This window comes from Parasteatoda tepidariorum, chromosome 7 (genome assembly GCF_043381705.1).
Source record: "Parasteatoda tepidariorum isolate YZ-2023 chromosome 7, CAS_Ptep_4.0, whole genome shotgun sequence".
NCBI lineage: Eukaryota > Metazoa > Arthropoda > Arachnida > Araneae > Theridiidae > Parasteatoda > Parasteatoda tepidariorum.
This window is the reverse complement of record NC_092210.1, coordinates 85,532,578-85,545,707: the sequence shown is the minus strand read 5'-3', so window position 1 is coordinate 85,545,707 and position 13,130 is coordinate 85,532,578.

The window sequence follows — 13,130 nt, the reverse complement described above, 5'->3', positions numbered from 1 at the left end:
TGTCCTAATGTGTTTATAACAATGCAATTTAATTCCGTACATGCATCAGTTGTATTTTCTTGCCACTGATACCAGAATGTCATTTGCAATTCCTCAGGTGCTTGGTCATCTTTTAAACATATGTTGTCAGAGAGCTTGAACAAAAACCATCTTATTATGTTTCAATGATAATCACTCAATGTTTATTAGAGAAGTAACGGCTTTCTGTTCATAAAATTTTAAATTTCCTGTAAGCTTATAACATCTTGGGTAATGACCATTCCTTGTTTGACTGTTTGGATCAAAAATGTACTGTATTTTCTTCAAAGTAACCCTTACTGAAATTTAAGGCATATTTGAGGTGCCAAAATTAATTTGAGGTTTATTCGAAGTTGATTTAAATAACAACCTTAACACCTCTCAAGGTGTATAATCACACACTTGAAATTATTTCAAAGTTGATGGAAGTTTTACTTTAGAGCAACCGGCCGGCTTACGAAGCTAGTTTTTGAGGTGTACGGATTAATTTTTCAACACTTCAAGTAAAGGTGTGAATAATTTCACCTGATCTAAACTAAAAATATTTCTGAGTTATATATGAGGTTGGTTTTGTGAGGTGCAAATGAGGTAGAAATTTAGGTTTGTTAATGAGGTTATTTTTAGTGCAAACCAATTACCTCGGGGGTATTTTTTACATGTGTGAACCTCAACACAAACTCAAAAACACTTTATTTTTTTGTAAGGGAAGTTAACCAAATATTTTCTAAAAATGTTAATGCTAAGACTGTCCCTGATTTGTTTGATACACCGTTGTGACAACATAGCGCTGAAAATTTCATTAGACTGAGCATTGATAAAACTAATGCAACTGAATTCTGTATTAGATTTGCCATTACCTTCCGTTAAAGATTAATTAACACTGTTTATTTCACTTCTACATTCTCCTGCAAACCTAATTTAGACCAACCTCTTCGTTGCTTTTATCTCAATCTTTTTTTCTTTCCGTATTAGCATTCTTGCAGTTTTAACAATAGCCTTTGAACTAAACGTTTTTCCCTTTTATGCTTACCTAAAAGGGAAAAAATGCTCCAGGCCAGGCATTTCGCAAACTTACATTTCATTCGAAACAAACAAATCCGAAACGTAAATTCATAGTAGCATCTTGCTATTAAAAATGGATCTAATCATTAAAGGCATCGGATAAAGAACACATGTATGGAAAACAAGAGAGAAATCATGTTTCTTTCATGTCTGCAGCTTCATCTTCTCATTTGTCAATGACAGCATCAAATGCTTTTTTTGTTTTTAATTTTTTGTAAATTAGTGGCGAAAAAAATTGCTCTGTTGGGTTTTCTGAAAAATGATTTCTTTAGTTCTTTTTTTTGCTTTTAATCTGAAGCACAAATTCTCAATTTAGATATTTTGGTTTAATCTGGTTAATATAAATCGATAAATGCTTCGATGTTCCACTTTCGCAATATTGATTATGTTGACAGCTATAATAATATTAAGTATAATTATACAATGAGTATCGCAATATCCTAAAATTCAAGCTTGGCTTTGTGGAGATGATAACCTATATCAAAACTTAACCCCTGCACGCATTTTTCATTTCTTTTTTTTTTGATTCTTCATATTTTTACCACAAATTTAATGATTCTGTAAAATCGCAAAATTCTGTTGCATCCTAACGTTTGTTTTTGACAAAGTATAAAGGCTTTAAATAAAGTAATATTAACGTAGTTGGAGCGCTTTTTTTAATTAACAAAAAAAAAAATTGTGCAGACAAAATTAAATAACGATCTTTCAAAATAATAATCATCAATATTGTATTTTTTGTCAGATATCAGAAAGCATTTATATACCACAGACAGCTCATGGTGTCTCGTCATAGTCACCATAACTCTTATAATGGCACTTGTCTTGCCATAGTCACCAAAACTCTAGCAATGGCACTTGCCTCGTCATAGTCGCTGGAACTCCTGTAAAGTTAGGACAGAGGATGTTATTCCACCTTCTAAGGTCGCAAAGCATCATTTACAGCTTTGAGAACGAAAACTGATTATTCTCATGCAACACGATAAGGGTATTGTTCAGTAATAAACGCTGACGTTCATGCCATATAGCCAAGTGCTGATAAGGCTGTTGAAATCGTGGATTTCAGATAATATTGGGAAACAATGCAATGCCTTTTTGCAATCACTAATTATAATTCACCAATGCAATCACTAATATTTATAAAGGTGAAGTAGAGTGGCAGAAAAATTAATCTACTTCAACGTTCACAGTAACTACCTTCTCCTAGAAAATAATAATTATAAAAATGTAGTTGATTTTTATGCATTATTAAAAAAAATTAAGAAAAAGTAACACAAAAAAGTGATTACAATGAAATAGCATTGACTTAGCAATCGAAAGTAGAGACCAAATAAGTGTTCGAAAACGGGAGAATCTTAAAGCAAAGAAATTAAACATACTTTTAAAAAAAATAAAAACTTCTCAATCATTATTCTTAAGACATTACCTTATTCTAATTCACATTATACCATAAATACTAATTTATTATCTGAATTAAGAGATTAAAGTAAAGAAAAAGTAAATGACTATTGGAGAGTAAAGACAGTAGGACTCACCTCTTTCATATGATTTTATACTTTTTGTTGTGCAAACGAACAAATTTGGTTAAATTGAGAAATCACTTTTTGCTTTCGAAATAATTGCCATGTAATCTCAAAACTTCTCAAAATCCTATATGCTTCAAATACACAATATTTAAGGAAAAAAAAATCTCAATTGTAATTAACCAAATTATAAAAGAAACAAAACTTCTTCGAGCTCAAACGCAACACCCATCCAGAGTGATTCAAAAAATTATACTACTAGAATTCTATAAACATTAAGCGAAAAAGCAGAAAAATTCAAGCACTCGATCAAATTAAACAAAAATCGTTATGCTTTATTCTTGAAGAACATAACAATCAGCATGATCTCTCAAGCACACACTAAGACACTTGCTTAAATACAACGAGAGTTATTGTGACGAGAGTATTGTACTCATTCCCACTTATCTACGTTTTAAAAGTCTCTCCTAGCTACCGGTTTACTGAGTTAGCTTAGAGTATTGTACTCTCTCCAGGAACCCCCGTTGTACGCAATCTTTCCCAGAACGCTGCTTATTACCTTGATTAGGGGAATCGCGTTCTTTCTCACAGATTCACGTTGTACGAAGTTTCTCATAACCCCTTGTTCCTTACCTTGGTTTCGAGCATAGTACACTTTCCCATCGATCTACGTCATACTAATTTTCTAGCCCCCTGCTTATTACCTTGGCTTAGGATATTGTTCTCAATTCCATCTATCTACGTTTTACGTAGTCTTTCCTAGCCCCTTGCATATTACGCTGGTTCAGAGTATTGTATTCTTTCCCAGGATCCAAGTAGAACGCAATCTTTCCCAGACCGCTGCTTATTACATTGCTAAGAGTAGGGGAGAGTGGGGTCAATTGTAACATTTTTTACTTAACCATTTTTAACTAACAAAAAATCCAATATATTATTAGTATTAATTGACAGACGAGTAAAGTAGACTATCCTCTACTAGAAAAAAAAAATAAATACCTTATTTTAAATGTTATTATATTAGTTATTAACAATTTTTGACAGTCGTGCACTTGTTACAATTGTCCCCACTTACGGGGTCAATTGTAACAGTTCATAAATTCAACTAAAACATAGTTAATTATACATATTATCATAGTTGTGATATATTTTTTTATTGATCAAAATAGTAGTGATATTTTAGGAGTAAAAATAATAATGAGCAGAGACCTAAAGGGTTAAACTTTTAACTTTAAGGGGTTAAAAATTTTAATTTATGCTGTGAAAGGTGACAAATAAAATAATGCACATGCAACATAATATAAATGATATAGGAAACTATTGGTGGTTCTTAAAGAGTTAAGTAATGGTTTGTAAACATAAGATTATTTATTTTCAGCTGTTACAATCGTCCCTTTACTTATTGTTACAATCGTCCCCAAGACGCCATTTCAGCTTCATTTGTTAAAAACAATGCTAGTTAATTAACAAAACTAATTTTTTTTTTTTGAAATGTTAATTAAGGTGTCCACTTACATATTCGGTTAATAATTTTTATTTGTTTAAACAAAATTACTTTGTTACAATATAATATTCTAATACCAAAAAAAGCACTTACGTAGCGGGAAAATATCTTTTGTGATGTAACTCTTTCAAAAGTACAAAAAAATAGTTGAAAGCAGGGGTGTACATGTAGATTTATTAAACACACCTTGTGCGCCACCTAGGAACCAAATCTAGAACCCGACACTCGAACTTTTTGCTCTGTTACAATCATACCCTGTTACAATTGACCCCACTCTCCCCTATTGTGCTCTTTCCCACCGATCCACGTTGCTCGACGCCTTTCATAGCCTTCTACGAAGTATTATTATAATATGTAAGTAGCATTAGTATTAATATACCCATTATATTTAATTACCTTAAACTGCTAACTATTTTTTAATATATTAATTTAAATTTTTTTAAAATTTCAAATGCGTTTTTTTAATGTTTTAAATCGTATCAAAAGGAGTCGGTATTTTTAAAATTCAATTTCTCAGGAAATATTCGGTCAATTTCGTTCAAAGTTTGCACTTTGTCATGCAAAGTTGCATTTCTTTAAATTGATTTAAACAATTTTGATTATTACCTTTGTTTAGAGCATTGTACAATTTCCCCTCCGATGCAGGTGGTACGCACTCTTTCCTTGCTTCTTGCTTATTACTTAGGGTTAGAGCAATGCAATCCCTACCACCACTTTACGTTGCCTTTTCTTGCTCCACCACCACTGCTTAGTACCTCAGCTTAGAGCATTGTACTCGTTCTTAGCTCGAGCATTGTACCATCGATCTAAGCTGTACGCAATCTTTCCGAGCCCCTAAGTTTATGCAGTGTATGCAGCGTCTCTAAGATATGATACCTCATTCGAAAATCCTGCAGCATATCGATCATTTTTGAAAATCACGAAATTACAGCATTTAATGTTTCACAATATTTTTAACTCACTTAATAATCTTATTTTAAATTCAGAGTCATATTAGATAGATTTCTACTCTTAAAATTTATATGTATTAATCAGTGAAATATCATCCTATCGTATCCTACCTATTTCAAAAATATGCTCTAGACGGGTGTAAAGTGGTAAGTTCTTTATCGTGATTAAGGTATTTATTTGATAAGGTTATATATTTAATTTTTCTTATTTCTTTTATTTAAAATGCAAACAATTCAAGCATTTTCTTTTTAAAATTTTATCTTTATCTTTTAACTTTCTTGATAAATGAAATGTAACTAATTCACACTTTACATGCTAGTTTTACCCTTGAATGTTCAATATAAGGTTTTAAAATACTTTGCTAAGACGTTATGAATATTTTAAAGTTCTCTTAGTTTGTAAATTTTTCAAATATTTGTTGGTGGACGTAAAATATTTCCCTACTTCTGGTGAGTTATTCTCATTTCAAGCTAATAGATATTTTCTTTAATATATTCAAATTCGCTTCTATTTAAGTCTTAAAAACATAAAAACCTTACGAAACTATTTCAGAAGTGATCTTTACCATAAATATGCTTCTCATAAGCATAATTTTGAAGGTTTTATTATATTTTAAATAATCTTAAAAACGTAGAATGAATATTTCGTATGTTAAAGCGAGCATATCAAATTGACAGCAAAGGAAACTGAATAATATGTTTTTTTCCAGCTTTCACGCAAAATGATGTTCGAGTGTTTCACGAATTCTTATGCATTGTGTAGACTTCAGCATAACGAAAACATATTTCAAATGCATATTTTAGCACTTATGAGTGTTTATGAGATATATTTTATTATTCCTTAAAAGGACAGAAATTTAAATTATGTTATTAGGATTCAATAGTACAAGTGTCCATGATCTTTCTTATAAACGTATGTGTTTTCAGCGTTAGGGTAATTAGACCCTGAGCTGAAAAGTGAGTTAAAAAGAGCTTAGTGCGCTAAAGGAATGAAGTATTAATATTCCAGAATAAAATTACATGTAACAGAAACATATTAAGTTTAAAGTTTGAAAAGTAATTAGAATTTATTGCTTAAATTCTTAATAAGTATGAAGTATTGAAAAGTCTATTTAAAAAAATAAATAATGTGTTAAACGAATTTAGTGTAGATTTTTTTGTAATATTTGTCAAAAATTTTTTATTCATTTTTATGTCTTGAATTATTTAAACTGAAGATTAAAACTTTAGCAAATTTATCAATTCAAACTAATATCAATATAAAACTAATAATCAAATTTATCTAACACAATCATTTTCTTCCAATGTAGAATCGAGTAAATATTTTTTCTGTCTAACTAACTAATTATTAATTCAATTGGTTTTTCGTATAATCAAACTTAAATCAATTCTTTTTTTCATATAATTGTTTTTTTGATCAATTTTCAATTTCATAAATTACCCTCCAGTAATTCATGTTGTTGTTGTTGTTTTTGTTGTTGTCGTTGGTCGATTGGTCAAATGGTTCGATTGTGCTTGATTCCCAGTGGGGCCATCTAAGGTCAAAAATTCAACTTCTGTCACACCCATACGTTACACCCGTTTACAGGGTGTAACGCAGCGTTTCTCAACCTTTCAGTATTCGCGGCCCAGTTTCTAATCAGAATTTTCATCGCGCCCCCCACTTACAGTAAAATGTATACAACAGTAATGTATATTGAGCATTTTTAATTCTCTCCTTAAATTATTTTTAACTGCCAAAACAAAAGTAAAGTAAAAGCCAGCAGCAATTGAGATTGTAAACTCTATGTTTGGAGATAATTTTCCAAAACAAATACAGTTCACACCTCTTTTAAATGATACTGTTGCTCGTCGACTTGGTGATCTAGCTGAAGATGTAACATGACAGCTTTTCCCAAAATTGCGTGTCAAATTGTTTTCAATACAGCTTGATTAAGCAACAGATATTAATATAGATGCTCTTTTAATTGCCTATATTCAATTTTGTGATAATATGTCAGTAGTAGAACTACTTTTTTGCAAATCAATCGAACTCACAACAACAGCGCTTGCATTATTTGCTATTTTAATTGATTTTATGAATGAGAAAAACATAGAATGCAAAAATTGTGTCGGAATATGCACCGATGGTGCTCGTTCAATGTCCGGAAGATTCGAAAGTATACAAGCACTTGTAAAACAAAAATCGCCTCAATGCGTCTGGACACATTGCATGATCCACAGAGAAGTTTTGGCTTCGAAAGAAATGCGCCCTGGTTTAAATATTGTGTTAACTACGGTTGTAACGATTGCAAANAGGGCGGACCCTTTCATACTTTAATTCATTTATCCACAGATCGTAATTTTGATCAGAACCAGAGAATGATTAATCCTCCATTCAGTACCCCCCAGGTATAATTTGTAACCCGTTTATAGGGCGGACCCTTTCATACTTTAATTCATTTATCCACAGATCGTAATTTTGATCAGAACCAGAGAATGATTAATCCTCCATTCAGTACCCCCCAGGTATAATTTGTAACCCGGTTATAGGGCGGAACCTTTCATACTTTAATTCATTTATCCACAGATTGTAATTTTGATCAGAACCAGAGAATGATTAATCCTCCATTCAGTACCCCCGAGGTATAATTTGTAACCCGTTTATAGGGCGGACCCTTTCATACTTACATTCATTTATCCACAGATCGTAATTTTGATCTGAACCAGAGAATGATCAATCTTCCATTCAGTACCCCTCAGGTACAATTTGTAGTGGGCCCATGGAGCACTTTGGGCCCCAACAGACTTAACGTGCACCCGTCACCATTTACTACGTCTTCTGCCGGCTGGATTTGTACTCTCGTTCTCAGGAACGTGAGTCCAATGCCCGGCCAACAAGGATATCCCGGTCTCAATAATTCATGTTTATCCAGCTAATTATTGTTTTTTTCTAATTATTAAACTAAGTAATACAGCCTGTTTTATTAAGACATTTCAGATACATAATTGGCTTAAATAAAATTTATTTTAGACATTAAAAAAATTTAAATTAATACATTTTTGTTAAATAAAAGCCATATTATTGTTTTGAAAGCTTTTCGAACAGCATTAAGTACAAATTTAATCTTGTATTAGATTTTTTTTTGTTTAGACTAAGATTTTAATTTTTTTAATGTTAACGTTTATCACTATTAATACTAAGGTATTGCACACCAAAGAAATGAATAAAAAGAATACCCTGACTAATTTTTGATCTAGTGATGGAGTATGCATGTCCTAAACCTCAATCTTATTCGTTAAGGATCTGAAAAATGTTAAATAACGATATAAGTTTAGAAATTGGACTCTTTCCTTCATATAGAATTGTACATACTTTCTTGAAATACACAGACAATTTTTAGTGCGAATTCCTGACCCGCTAGATGTGGAAGTGGCCGGACTCTGGGAAAAATTGTCCTAGTAGCTTGTTGTGGAATGCAGTTGAAAGTTTGGAAACTTCGATGTGAACTTTACTTTTTGCGTATTTCGCGTATTACAGTTATATAAACCAAGCGAAGAATATATGCACACAAATATGAAATTCGGTTATTCAAGGATAATTCTACGCAAAATATTATTTTTAGTTAATATTAATATTTTTCATTATTTTATTTAATAATAGTCTAAAACGTTTTAACTTACAAGGTATACAAATTTGAATGTATCTTTATGTTTTAGAAGACAATTTTGAGTGGCAAAATAAATATTTGAACAAAATGTTTTGAATAGGTCCTGAAAATTAAATTTTAAATATTCAACTTTTTTAATTTTGATAACTCAAAAACCAATTCCACAACAAATTTCAGTCAAAGTTTCTAATTTGACATACAAAATTATTACATTCCATGGAATGATGTAAAAAATAGTATACCTTACAACTTAATTTTTTTAACTATTAATTAATAAAATAATAAAAATATGATTAATATTGGCTGAACGCTATTTTTTGCACAGAAATATCTTTGGATAATCAAACTTTATATTTGCGCAAAATTTTTTGATTCGCTTAAAAAGTTTTTGAGAAACAGCAAAATATGCAAAAAGTTAAATTAAAATTAATGGATCTAAGCTTTTGACCACTCTCCATACCAAACAATTAAGATCATAGTTCAAAGATTGCGGCTACCTCCCATATTTTGAGGTTACAGAAGCCAAATTGCTCCAAAAAATGTTTCAATGCAAAATGTCTAAAAAAAATATGTAAATCTGTATAATACAGAAAAAAATGATTTCGTAACTTAGAATATCGTCTGCACAAATCAGTTAGTATATTTGAGATTTTTCCTTAAGGCCATTAAGATTGAGTCCCAGAACATGAAGATCCGATCACTAGATCAAAAGTTATTCTATTTCGCTCTTTTTTTCTGGAATTAAAAAAGTGATAGACAATGTTATACAAATTGTGTAGCACTGCTGCTAGAGTATGCCAAAAAAATACAGATGTCGGGAAAAAAAAGCGATTAGGCAAACTGTATAATTACTGTTATCCTATACAAACTGTATAATTACTTTCATCCTATACAAACTGTATAATTACTTTTATCCTATACAAGTAATATTAGTTAACCTATACAAACTGTATAGGATAATTAGATTTGGGTTAGGTGCAAGACGACTCAGACGTATAGTATGTAGCCAACGTATGGGTTATAAGCTCAAATTACCAGATACGGATTAAAACAATCACTGATTTAAATACAACACAACTTATACCGTGCCTTCACGGAAACATATGAATGCGGCAGAAATCTACGTATTTATTTATATTTTTGATGGACTTGTTTGTATAAATATTATTTTTAAAGTTTAAGTTTTTATCAAATAAATAAATCTATCAGCTATTGTTTATTTTAAATTATTAAAGCTTTCAGATGTTTTTCGCATGGCCATAAAATGAAATTGGGGGAAAAACTTCGTAGTACTGTATGAAAAAAACACAGAAATATACCATAAAACTATTTTCTAACAAAAATGACGATTGTACATTAAAAACGCATCTAAATACTTAAAATTTGAGTATTTTGTAGTTTTATGTGATAAAAAATGATAAAAAATAAAACTAAACACTTAAATTTAAAAAAAAAAACACAATTTTTTTTGCTATTGTCTAACGCATGAGTTGCTTGTTATATACAAACATTAAAAAATGTCATTACAAAATATTCATGTATGAAATACTTGTAACAATGAAAAAAAACTTGTAACGACGAACTTATAACAATGAAACTTGTAACAATGAAACAAAGAAAAAAAACACATTACGCAATATTTTGCCACAAATCATGCCCCAATGTTAAAACTCACTCACATCAATGTTTTAACATTCACTCATCAATGTTAAAACAATAATCCAAATTGAAGAAATAATTTAATGTATTTTTTCCCCAATTGCATTTATTTACCATTTTATCATAATTTATTATTATACAATTTTTATTTGTAGTATTTTTTTTAAAGAATTTCGTTTCGAAACAAAAATGAAATTAGAATTGCTCTCGATTTTAAATCAAACACCATTATAAAATAAACCGATATCTTTATTAAAAAAATTATATTTTTTGTTAATATCATTCGAAACTTTACTGTATCAGGAAAAACAAGTTGCTGACGACATTATGAATTAATCTAACTGAAATACTGTAAAGTATAAAAAACGATAAGCAATTAAAAACAAAATACATTAAAGGGTAATTAAGAAAATTAAAAATGATCAAAAGGCAATTAAGAAAGTGTTTTTATTAAATACAACGTACCACGTTAAGATCACTTAATTTTCTGCATTAATCTTAAAAACTATGGCATTAAATTATTTTTTTGGTTTAAATTTTATTTTCGAAACTTCTTGGAGCGTAAATTATTCTGAAAATCTCAAACGTGGCGAGGTCGTGTTCTTATTTTGATTTGTGAACATGTTTGGTATGTTAACAACTGTACCGTGAAGAATTTTGAATGATGATGTATTATTTTTTTTAATTTTATTATTGGACAAAAATGCCGCTTTATAAATCATACTTGTACTAATCATTAGATGACAGATCGCAAAATATGAGAAAATTTTACTAATAATAGTGTATTTGTTATGTATTTTTTGCATGATAACCCGAGTTTGGTACTTAAAAAAATATTTACACCAGTCTTTTATTTTGGTAATACATGCATTTTTAATACATTGTAGTAGTCTCGCAAGAAATTATATAAAATTGGCAAAATATCGTTTGCTCGAAAGAATTAGTTCGAATATAATACGAAAACTGTGCTTGTTTTGAAATGAAATGATTTTGCTATGAAGCTTATAAATTGATTTTAACTCGCTTGAAAATATGAGTTGTCAATAAACGAAAACATAACAATAAATGAATAAATGAGATGAAAAAACTATAAAAGTGAAAAACTAAATAAAAAATATGACTACATGCACTATAATTTTTTTTTTCTCAACACTAAAAATGGTGGCAACTTCATTTTTAACAGTGTGCTTTATGTTAAAACTTTCGTAGTGAACCAGAAGTAATATTTCCAGGTGTAATTAGCATCAAGTACAACTTTTGGTAACTATTTCTTGGTGTTTTGAAACAACAGGAATCTTTCTTCTTTTCTACTTTTAATGGAAAGTATTTACAATCATATTTAGTGCTCAGTACCCTAAGGCTAATAGCAAAATATAATCCATATGAGATTCAGTAAAGCTATTTCTACCAAATAAATTTATAGAAGGAGCAGTTGGATTAGGATGCAAAAACACTTAGTTCCTAAATTTCACAATTTTAGTTTTGGTATTTGTTTCAAGTAAAATGTTGCTTAAAACAAGTTGAGTTCGTATTGTTTGAGTTTTCCAACATTAAACTTAGAGCAATTTGCACCACTTGGTGCAAATTGAAGTTGATAACTTTGAAGTTCTTACAGTGTAGGTGGTATTTGTATGCAAAAATTTAACACGATTGGCAAGCTTGATACCCCGGTTGCTTTATTTAAAAAAATGGATTGAAAATTCTTGACAAGCGTCTGACAACAGTCACTAGAAATATTGAAAAAGGAGAGAATAACAATCCTTACCCATGTTTTATTTTTAATTTGAAAATCAACTTTTTTGAAAATAGGAATGAAAGGAACCATGGATAAATATTGCTTTTATTTTCAAAGAAATGTTTGCCATTTACAGCTCTAATGATGGGTGATTCATGCAACTTCAATTTTAGTAATACACATATATCTCTGTTCTCCTCTGTCTATATGAAAGCGGAAGTATGTTTGTTCTCTACTTCGAGAATGGAATCACGGATTTGGATCGTGATGCTTTTTTATTCTCCAGTTTCGAAAAGAGTACACTATATTTTCTAAAAGTTCTCATATCATGGGTCAAAATATTAAGAAAATAATATTTTGTCTACGTTACGGAGGTTAATTGGTAATCAAAAGTTCAAGATTCTAGCAATTAATTAAGTCACACGATTGTAAAGACAGATTTTTTCTTATTAACATGAATACTTATATGTTCTTCAGTTCTATTATGTAGTATTCTTCAGTTTTGTCATTTAGTTCTTCAAAAACGCCATTATGCTATATTATACATGCTTTAATTTCTTTAAAATGTAGAATTGCTATTGTTGCAGATCTGTGTATTCTTTTACATTAATTTCTGACACAAAAATTATTAATAATGATAAATAAATGCAGAGTTTATTGATTTTAGTTTCATTATCCATGAAAAGTGCTTTGAGACAAACAGCATATTTTTTATTTAAAAGTTTAGCATATGCTGGTTTAAACATTCTAATAATAAATTTATCACTATACCCATTTTCGTCAAAACTGAAAAATGTCACAGAACGTTGAAGTTCGGAAAGTATAAAAATTAGAGGCAAAATTTAAATCTACTGTAAGAAGCAAAATTAAATCCATTCTTAATTGCGCAATGTAAGTTAATGCGGTACTTACGTGCTATTCCTTCGACACTTTATGCCAAATCTGAAAATAGATTCTGAAATTGTTAAACCCGGTAACTTCAAATTTAAATATTGTCAAATTTTTTGCACGCCATAAGTTATATATATATATATA